The following is an 8,810-nucleotide window of genomic DNA, read 5'->3' on the forward strand; positions in this document are numbered from 1 at the left end:
GCTGCTCTGCGCGGAGCGGCGGGCTCGGAGTCCCGTCAGGAGAGGAGAGAGGGAAAGCGGAAAGTAGCTGAGGAGGGAAGGAGTCGGCCGGGACAGCCTGCCCGGGTGCGCCGGCGGGAGAGGCGGGTGGGGAGTCGCGGGAGCGACCCTCCTTGGGCGCCCTGTGCTCGGGCGCCGGGCGGGTCGGCTCCTCGGGGCGCGTTCTTCATCCGTAACTTGGCGGTCTCTGACGGGTGGTGCTGTTCCGTAGGCTCTCTTGTGCTTGCGTGACTTTAGGCGACCTAAATGGTTTCTGCGCGACGGTCCTGTTGAACTTTCTGGTCGTCACTGTGCGTGGTGGGGCTCCCACAGCGCGCCCGAGGTGGGGGTGGGTATCCGTGGTCCGTTTGGGATGTTCTTGAGGAACGTTTTAGGGGCTGTGTGTTGAGCTCTGTCCAGTTTGTTGTTTTATAGGTATAGCTTCTTGAAGAACAGGATATGTAAAAATGCAAATTAAATGCATCCACGTTTTGCCTCGTTTTTAGGAAACACGTATTCGACTTAGGCAAGGAGGATTTGGCTGTTAAAGAGCGTAGTCAGATTCAGTAAAATGCTTCAGAGCCTGTTTAGAGCTTTTACTGTTCAAGAGGACATTTAAGCTTACCCTTAAAGCCAGAGGCGTGCTGAAATCCTTCGTTTCAAAGGACGTTAAGACCTTAAGACTTCTCTTGAACAGTGTTGCTTCTGGATATAGTTAATTTTGTTTGGCCAAAGGTGCCATATATGTAGGGATGGATCCTGTAGTGCTTACTTCAGCTGACAGGAAGCTTTGCCCTTTTGAGACTACGAAAGAAAACAAGTGAGCAATAACAGGGAAACAGACAATAAGGCTGAGTTTACTGTGTACACAAAATCTGGCTCTGGCATGCGCTCTGAACTGCTGAGGTTGTCTTTACATACATGTCAGTCACCTGGCAAAATTAGGTCTTTTTTTCAAATTCTGCTTCACAGCTGTTTATATGGTGTTTATTGATCAATACATCAGGTATTGGAATCGATACATCAGTGTTTGGAATTTTTCGTTTGGGGACTAGAAGAAGGGAGGAAAAGAAAACCTGGAGTTTTTCTCAGTAATGCACTACGTATGAAGTCCTTCGAAGCACAGAATGTACACCGTATGCCCTTCTCTACTGTCCAATAAAATTTTTGTAGTGTACCATACAGCAACTTTCTATCTTCTTTTGTTACTAACTTGGTCCTAGAAAACTGCTTTAAGCTATACCCTTTTAATTAATCAAATTATTATTTTTTTTTAATTTAATGGAGTACTAGTGTTTTGGGTTTTTCTCCCAGATACTTGAGTGAGTTAGTGTTCCTATGTCTAACCTTTTAATGTACATATTTCAATCTTTTCTTTTTTTTTGTGAGGTGTCTGTTGGTATTCACAATCTGTGTTTATATACCTATTAACTTCTGTTAGTTCCCTCAAGACACTCAAAGTAAGGTGTTAAAAAAACCTTAACCTTACTCTACTTCTTTCACCATCCTTCTTCTCCCAGAACTTAATTCATTGAAATGTAGCATTACCATAGAGAGACCAAATCCATGTTTCCAAAGACAATGACCCCTTTGCTGAAGGATACAAAGAAGATTGAAGCATTTTCTTCTTCCCAGTCAGCTTGCAGTATCCACAATTTCTCTCAAAACGTTGCACCTGTAACACGTGGCTCTTCAGTTTCATGACTCTTGTATTCCTGATTTAATCCCAACTGTATGCGTCTGGTCACTATGTGATAAGAGCTGCAAGAGAATGTTGCTTTATCTTCACTGGTAATTTCATTCTCATTTACTCACCTCATTTTTTCCTAGACCAATCATGACCAAGCAAAAGAAAGGGAGAGTGGGCACTAAATCATTCTTCACAATTTTAAGATTTATATTTCATCCCTTGCTTCGCAATGGATTTCCCAAATATTGACAGATTTCTATTATACTTGCAGAATTTTAAATAGTATAGCCAACCAGACCTGTCTCCTGATTTTTGTTTGAGACAGCAGGTGGCAATATAGTTTCAAGCATCTTTGCAGCAGTTTAACTTTGTCATACAGAAAATATTCTTCTACGGACTCTAAACCCCGTTTTTGTTTGTTTTTTTTTTTCTGAAACAAGTTTCACAGTCCATTTGGATTTCTTTTTGGTTTAATATTTTATAAAGAAAACATCAGTCTTTTGCTAGACAGGTGTGAAAACAGGTTCTTTCAAAAAGCTGATGGTAGTTGATCAAATGCTGCTATCTGAAGCTGTAAATGAAACTAAATTACATACCTGTCAATCTACTCTAGAGCTTGCTCCTTTTTCAAGATGTCCACAGAAACAGTGAGGCTGTTTTTCTCTTCATAGTCAACCTTTCCTGAGGTGTTCAGGATGATAACAGCATTAAAATTAAATAGTCCTTTTAATGCAAATCACAGTGGTTTCAGGACTTCGAAAAAAACAGTACTAGTCTATTCTTAGTCTACAAATTAAGACCCTGTGTAAAACGTACTTTACACATTCAGAGCTGGAGGTTCCAGCATGGGATAGGCTTGAGGGGTACAATATGCAGGCGTAGTAGAGAGTTAATCACAAGTCTGCTTCAAAAAGCCACCCTAAAGTTCAAGAGCAATTCAGACTCTTGAAACCAGGTTGTTGGCTGTAGCATTATGGGGCAGGGGAAGGCTTTCAAAGTAACAGAATAAACCTGTTTTCTGTATTCTATATTTAATTCTGTTCTATATTTAATGCTGTTTGTAAATGGATATACACGAAACGTTAGGGAGAATTCATACATTAGATTACAGGGAGGCTATAGCACAGTTGTACTACTACATCACTATTCAGTTTTGATAGCTGCATAAAATTGATAACTTTTTTGTTTAGTTTTTTTGTAGTAAATATCTACAGAATCAAGAGTTAATCACATGCTAATCACTGTTTATTTCTGGTATCATTAACAAAAAAGTGAGAATCGGGAAAGCTGGAACAAAGTCACCTTTTAGCCCTCTCTGAATTCATCCTTCATCCCTCCTTCCCAATTCTATTGCTGGTATGGCACTTTGCTCCTTGTTTTCCTTGCCTCCATGCATGGGAGCATTTGCATAACTTTTACTCATTGAGATTATTGCTACCCTTTCTGACTTACAGGGAGAAATCAAAATTTTTGCCTTGGCTGGCCAAGAGTTGTTAAACTTTAGATTTTTTATTTTAAACTAAATATTACACTTTATTTGCACAAAATATATGTCTAAGGGCAGTAGAGGCTTGCATATAACGTGTCTAATTAATTCTTTAACAGCTACACCATAGATGAAGTTGGCTAAAATAATTTTACTTTGTATACTACTTCATCAAATGCCTGAAAGACTTGCCATTTTTTGAAGGTTAGTATTTTGTTAAGCGCAAGATTTTTATATAATTAAATGCAAATAAACAGATTGTTACTTCTGTAAAAGGACTTCCTACACTGTAAAAAATTATTGCTTCCATTAATGCACGCTTGGCTTTTTATTATCATGAAGGCCAAATAACTTCTCTTTTTTTTTTCCCTTCTTTCAAACTGCCTTGGAAACCTCCTTCTGAAATATCATGTGTCATTCCCACATTAAGAGGCAGAAAACTAAAAATATTCTGTGTCCCTTTCTGAAATGCAGTTTCACAAGGAGTCCCTGTGTGCTTTTTATATATTGTGAGAAGGGCTGTATCAAAGTATTTATTTTTCAAAGCTGAAAGGAGAATTTCTCTGTCCCACAGCAGGACAGTTACCTGTCTTGCACTGAGATTACATTGTGCTTTAATGCTGATAGTACAAATTTTAAAGCAGTCCAATTACCTGCAGCCTATAAATTTACATAATTTCTTAAATGAGCAAGGAAATCTAACTATCTAGTGTACATGCTATAATTTAAAGTGTTTTTTGAAGGTCCAGTAAAGGAGCCTTTGAAGAGAAATGCTGCCCTCAAACACATTTTAAAAAATACTGAAGTTTTTTCACCTTTCAATATTTGTTACTATTTTACATCATGGGAACATTTCAACTTTAGGACAATTATTCTATTTTATTTGATGAGTTTTAACATAGGTTGCATCAGATAGTAAAACTCCCATTTTAACTTGTGGTTTTATCTTCCCTGTATCTTTTCACTAGGTATGAAATTAAATGTCTCCACTGACAATATGTTTTTGACATATGTGACTGTGGAATCTACATACTATCATCAGGCATTTTTGTATTTTGGACTGGATGCTTTAGCCATGCATTCCAAACTATGTGGACAATACATCTGTTCATGACATTGTGTCTCGTTATATGGACTATATTCTAACTTGCCATGCTTCCATATTATAATTATCCTTTGTAGTTTCATTTACTGATTCTTATCTGCAGAATTTCACATGAATATTAGAATCCAACATAATGGATATGATAGGAGTTGATATGAAATATCTGAAGAAATCTAAAGATTATGTTTTCTCTTACTGCTTGTCCAAAAATGTTATTTAAAGTGCTTATGCTTTTAGGATGGAGAATAGAGGAGATAATACTTGTTTCTATGATGCAAGAACTATTGGAATGCTTGCAGGAAAAGAGTTAACCAGGATCTGTTTCATTTCCTGATAAATTAATCACCTGCATTCCTAAGTCCTTGACTTACCATTCCAGAGGACTGAATATGCTTTCAGGCTACATGCATCTCTCCTAAGGATCATGAAACACTATACAAAGTGCTTCAATCACTCATTAATTAAACTTTCTAAGAGCTCATATAAGCAAGGTAAGAGGATGAGATTTCAGTGGGAGGTAGGTGTTATGAAGGTCTCATTAGGTGTCTTGATCTCCGGACACATAAATACCATTAATGCCTGATGTTAAGTGACTGAGGAGAACAAGAGCCATTGATTTTTCTGTCACGCACCTACTCATGAAAACCCCACTAAGAATTGTTACGCTTGTTTTCTAGGTGGGTAGGTGGGTTTGCACAATGATTAAATTAAACATCATTAGCGATAGCTTCTGAAAGCTGGAACAATGGGGTTTTGGCCTGGAATTGGGTTTAGTTACTTTTTGGCACTCTAATAAATCGCCACCTAACATTTCATTCTTGTCAGGAAAGCATCTCCTGCAAAATACTTACAAATGAGCCTATAACTTCTCAAGTCTTGACTGAAATGCATTTTGCAGAAATCTGACAACTGTTCTGTACAATTTGCAAGCTGCAGAGAATTCAAAATAGTCTTCCATGTCTAGGCAGAAATTCACTGTACAGCAGGGAGTTTAGGTAGGTTCTCTGCATTTTATCAGCCCATGTTGTGTTTAATTAAGACACGGCAAGCATCTCAGGATTGTCCTTTGACAGCTAAGAGTTTTTGCTCCACATTAATAAGCCTGATTTTTTCCCCCCCTCTCTTCCATTTTTCCCCTTCATAAAATTCCAGTAGGCTGTCAAACCTTTAATTACTTTTCTTGAAGGAGCCTTCTTTTGGATAGAGATATCATATTGGCACTGATGCGTTCTTCAACTTCATGCATAGTAACTGTCCCATGTGAACTGACTAAGTTCTACTACATAGCAGAAGCATTTAATGTAATAAAATTAATATCTCACAGCAGATACAAAATAAATATCTAATGTGAGGACTGCAGAAACTGTCCTCACAAGAAATCAATCAGTATAGATTTGAACATAACTAATGAAAGCTAAATTAAAACAACCAAAACCTTACCAAGGAATAGCAGAAAGTAGTAACCAAATAATTGAAACAGTAATGATGTTTATTTGTACTTGGTATCAAAGATGAATGATTATAGTAAAGCAAGGAAAAACTGTAGTAAATCAAACACTAATAAAGCAAACTGATATTGTACTTCCAAAACTCAAAATGTCTTCTTAAACTCAGGGTCCAAAAGAGTGGAGAAAAAGCAGAGAAAGTTAAGTCCTTTGCATACCAAAAATGGATCAAGCCACTGAATTTTTCTGGGCAAGCACTTGAAAGGTATGCAGATACCTTTCTTTCCTTCTTTATTCTTCTTCTATATATATATATGTTTTTAAAGTGCAACTTACCCTAGGATTAAAATGTCCATAAATTGTTAAAAACCCCTCAGATAAAAACAACTATATCAAATAGAGAATATTCATCAGAGCTTGGACAAATCATCATGCAGAGGATATACTAGGAGAAAGCACTGAAGCAATCAAACCAGCTGTAGAAATATAAAAGAAAATGATAGCTTTAGCAAATGAATGCTAGTAATTATATTTCCATCACTTTGTATTATATTGTTTGTCTTCTTGGGATGAGATTAAACTTACTCAGAATCTGATCCGTTCTGATTTCCAGAACTCAGGCAAAGGGACTGTTCAGAAGAACCTCTGAGGGAAAGAAAAAGCATATGTTCATGTTGTACTGGATCATATCTGAGAAGTGAAAGGTATGTCCTGAGCTTCTGGGGCTCCCTGCGTTCAATTTTTAAAACCAAATTTTAGGGATTTTAGAGTAAACTTAGTACTGAGTTGCATAGCTGCCTCAGCTTGGGCAGTGAGGGAAGGTATGAAGGTGCTTATTTCTTTACAGGAAATAAATGGAGCTCTAGTACCAGAAAAATAATAGGCATAACAAAAATAAATGGAGAAATAATAGACATAACAATAATAGTAATAAAACATCCTGAATAGCAGATTGGTTAGAAATTGTGTGGCTTTGAGAAATGAGCTATGAATTGATTTTTACCTTCAAATTAAATAATGGAAGTATAAACTGGAGAGATGATGATTGTAATTTATCTTGCTTTAAGTTAAATATATTCATTTATATAAATGGTTATCCTGTGTATCCATTCATTGTAAACTGGGAAATGTTACTAAACGATACCATGCCTTCTTTTAGGATGTGACATGATCACAGGATGACAGCATGTTAAAAAAATCCTTTTTTCTTCAAAACTGTTAATGTTTTGTATACTTTTTCCAGTTGTTCCTGGTTGGAGGGGAACTGTATAAATGTTACATATGCTAAAATAGTAATGGCATAGTAAACACAAAGAGTACACTTTATTGTAACATGACTCAGGAAAAAATAGTTAATATACCATCATGTTATTTAGGGAATATGTGATTATTTTGTGTATTTAGAAGTTTTGCTAAGAGGATCAATTTAGATCACAGCACTTTTGTGTGATAAGGGAAGAGAAGCACATCCATGGGCCAGAGGCAGAAACAATCAAGCAGACACTTCTACAACCGTTTTCAGGATGCTTTTGTATTTTCGCTAATCTCAGTAAACTGAATAAAAAGATATTTGTGCTGAGGGATAAACAGTAGGATTTTCTACCAAATTCTCTCATCTGCCCTTTTCTTTCTACACTCTAAACAATCCCATTTTTGTAGACATTTCCATATTCTCTTGTCCTTCCCTTTATCAGTATATGGTTTCTTCCCAAAATTTCAGCACATTGTTTTCCTTCACCCTTGCTCTGTACATATGATTGGATTCATGCTTGTGTTTGGGGAAAGTGATAAGTTGTTGTTGCAAACTTCACCTTCTGTATTATCTACAGTAAGAAGAATATGAAGAAAAACTTACATGCCTAGTTAGCACGATTTTCTCTTTGGTCCTGTGGGTTTTCGTTCAATTCATCATTTATTTCTTTACAGTCATTGGTGAGAGTATTTAAGATGAAATGTAAAAAAAAAAAAAGATTGTCTATTTCTTTACCGTTTTTGACAGTCCCTGTAACTGTATGAAGAATTCTGTTGGGCAAGTAGAATTTTACTGACATTTTCCAAAGATAATGTTAACCTTACAGGTTACACATGATGGTGAATCAGTCCCTCAATTAGTATAATGTCATAAATGCTCCCAGACGGAAAGTTTTGTTATAGTTTTGCCTCCCTCCTTCAGAATTTCACAGGCAATAGGTGAAACTTCATAGATCCTTCCGTAGATTTATAAACTCTGTCCTAACAGTTCAACTTCCAGAAATTCCTAGGATTTCTTTCATATTTTGTGCAGTACTTTGTAAATCTGTGACTGACTAAATGGTGCATAAAAAAGTTAATCAAAGCAGTTATAGCAGATTCAGCTCTGACTAAAGTAAATTGCAGAAATTGATTTGGCTTAAAAACCATCAGCTACGCTGAATTCTGCCCTGTCCTGAAATTTAACAATGAAAAGGCTTTTAGAATTGGAAATGTTTTGCTTTTATCCTTATGTCTTGCTTTTAACCTGTCCAACCCTTGGGTACAGCTGAAACAAAATTCAGCGTAATGCATGGAGATTTAACAAAAAAGAAAAGGATGACCTATGCTGATGTAATGCTTTCTCTCGTCCTTTGTACGAGTCTCCCTTTTTGTCACGTTTTCTGAGCTCTTTAATCATAACTTGCTTCTTAAACCAAGTTGGGCTTGAACTTTGATCTATTTCAAAATAATTTTAATAAATCTTAAATGCTACTTGCTGAATATTGTTGTTTTTGTATGTGCTCTAGAATTTCTAAAGATGTAAATTCATTTAGGTGTAGTCCTTATCAGTCTTTGAAGAGAGTGTTCATTATATCTGCCAATAATTGTTTTTCAGAAAATTGGGAAAACGGCCTGGATCGCTTGAATATCTTATGATTCAGTCTCACTTCATGAGTAAGCTCTGCCAATTGTTTTGTTTCTAGCATGAAAGCTTTATATGTATGGGGGTGTGTGTATACACACACACATTAAATCTATATGTGGAGTTGTTCGTGTAAGTATACATTCAGGAAAACGTGTGCAAGTATATCCTCTGTTTCTTTTCTGTTTGTT

The sequence above is a fragment of the Tauraco erythrolophus genome, chromosome 12 (genome assembly GCF_009769465.1).
Source record: "Tauraco erythrolophus isolate bTauEry1 chromosome 12, bTauEry1.pri, whole genome shotgun sequence".
NCBI lineage: Eukaryota > Metazoa > Chordata > Aves > Musophagiformes > Musophagidae > Tauraco > Tauraco erythrolophus.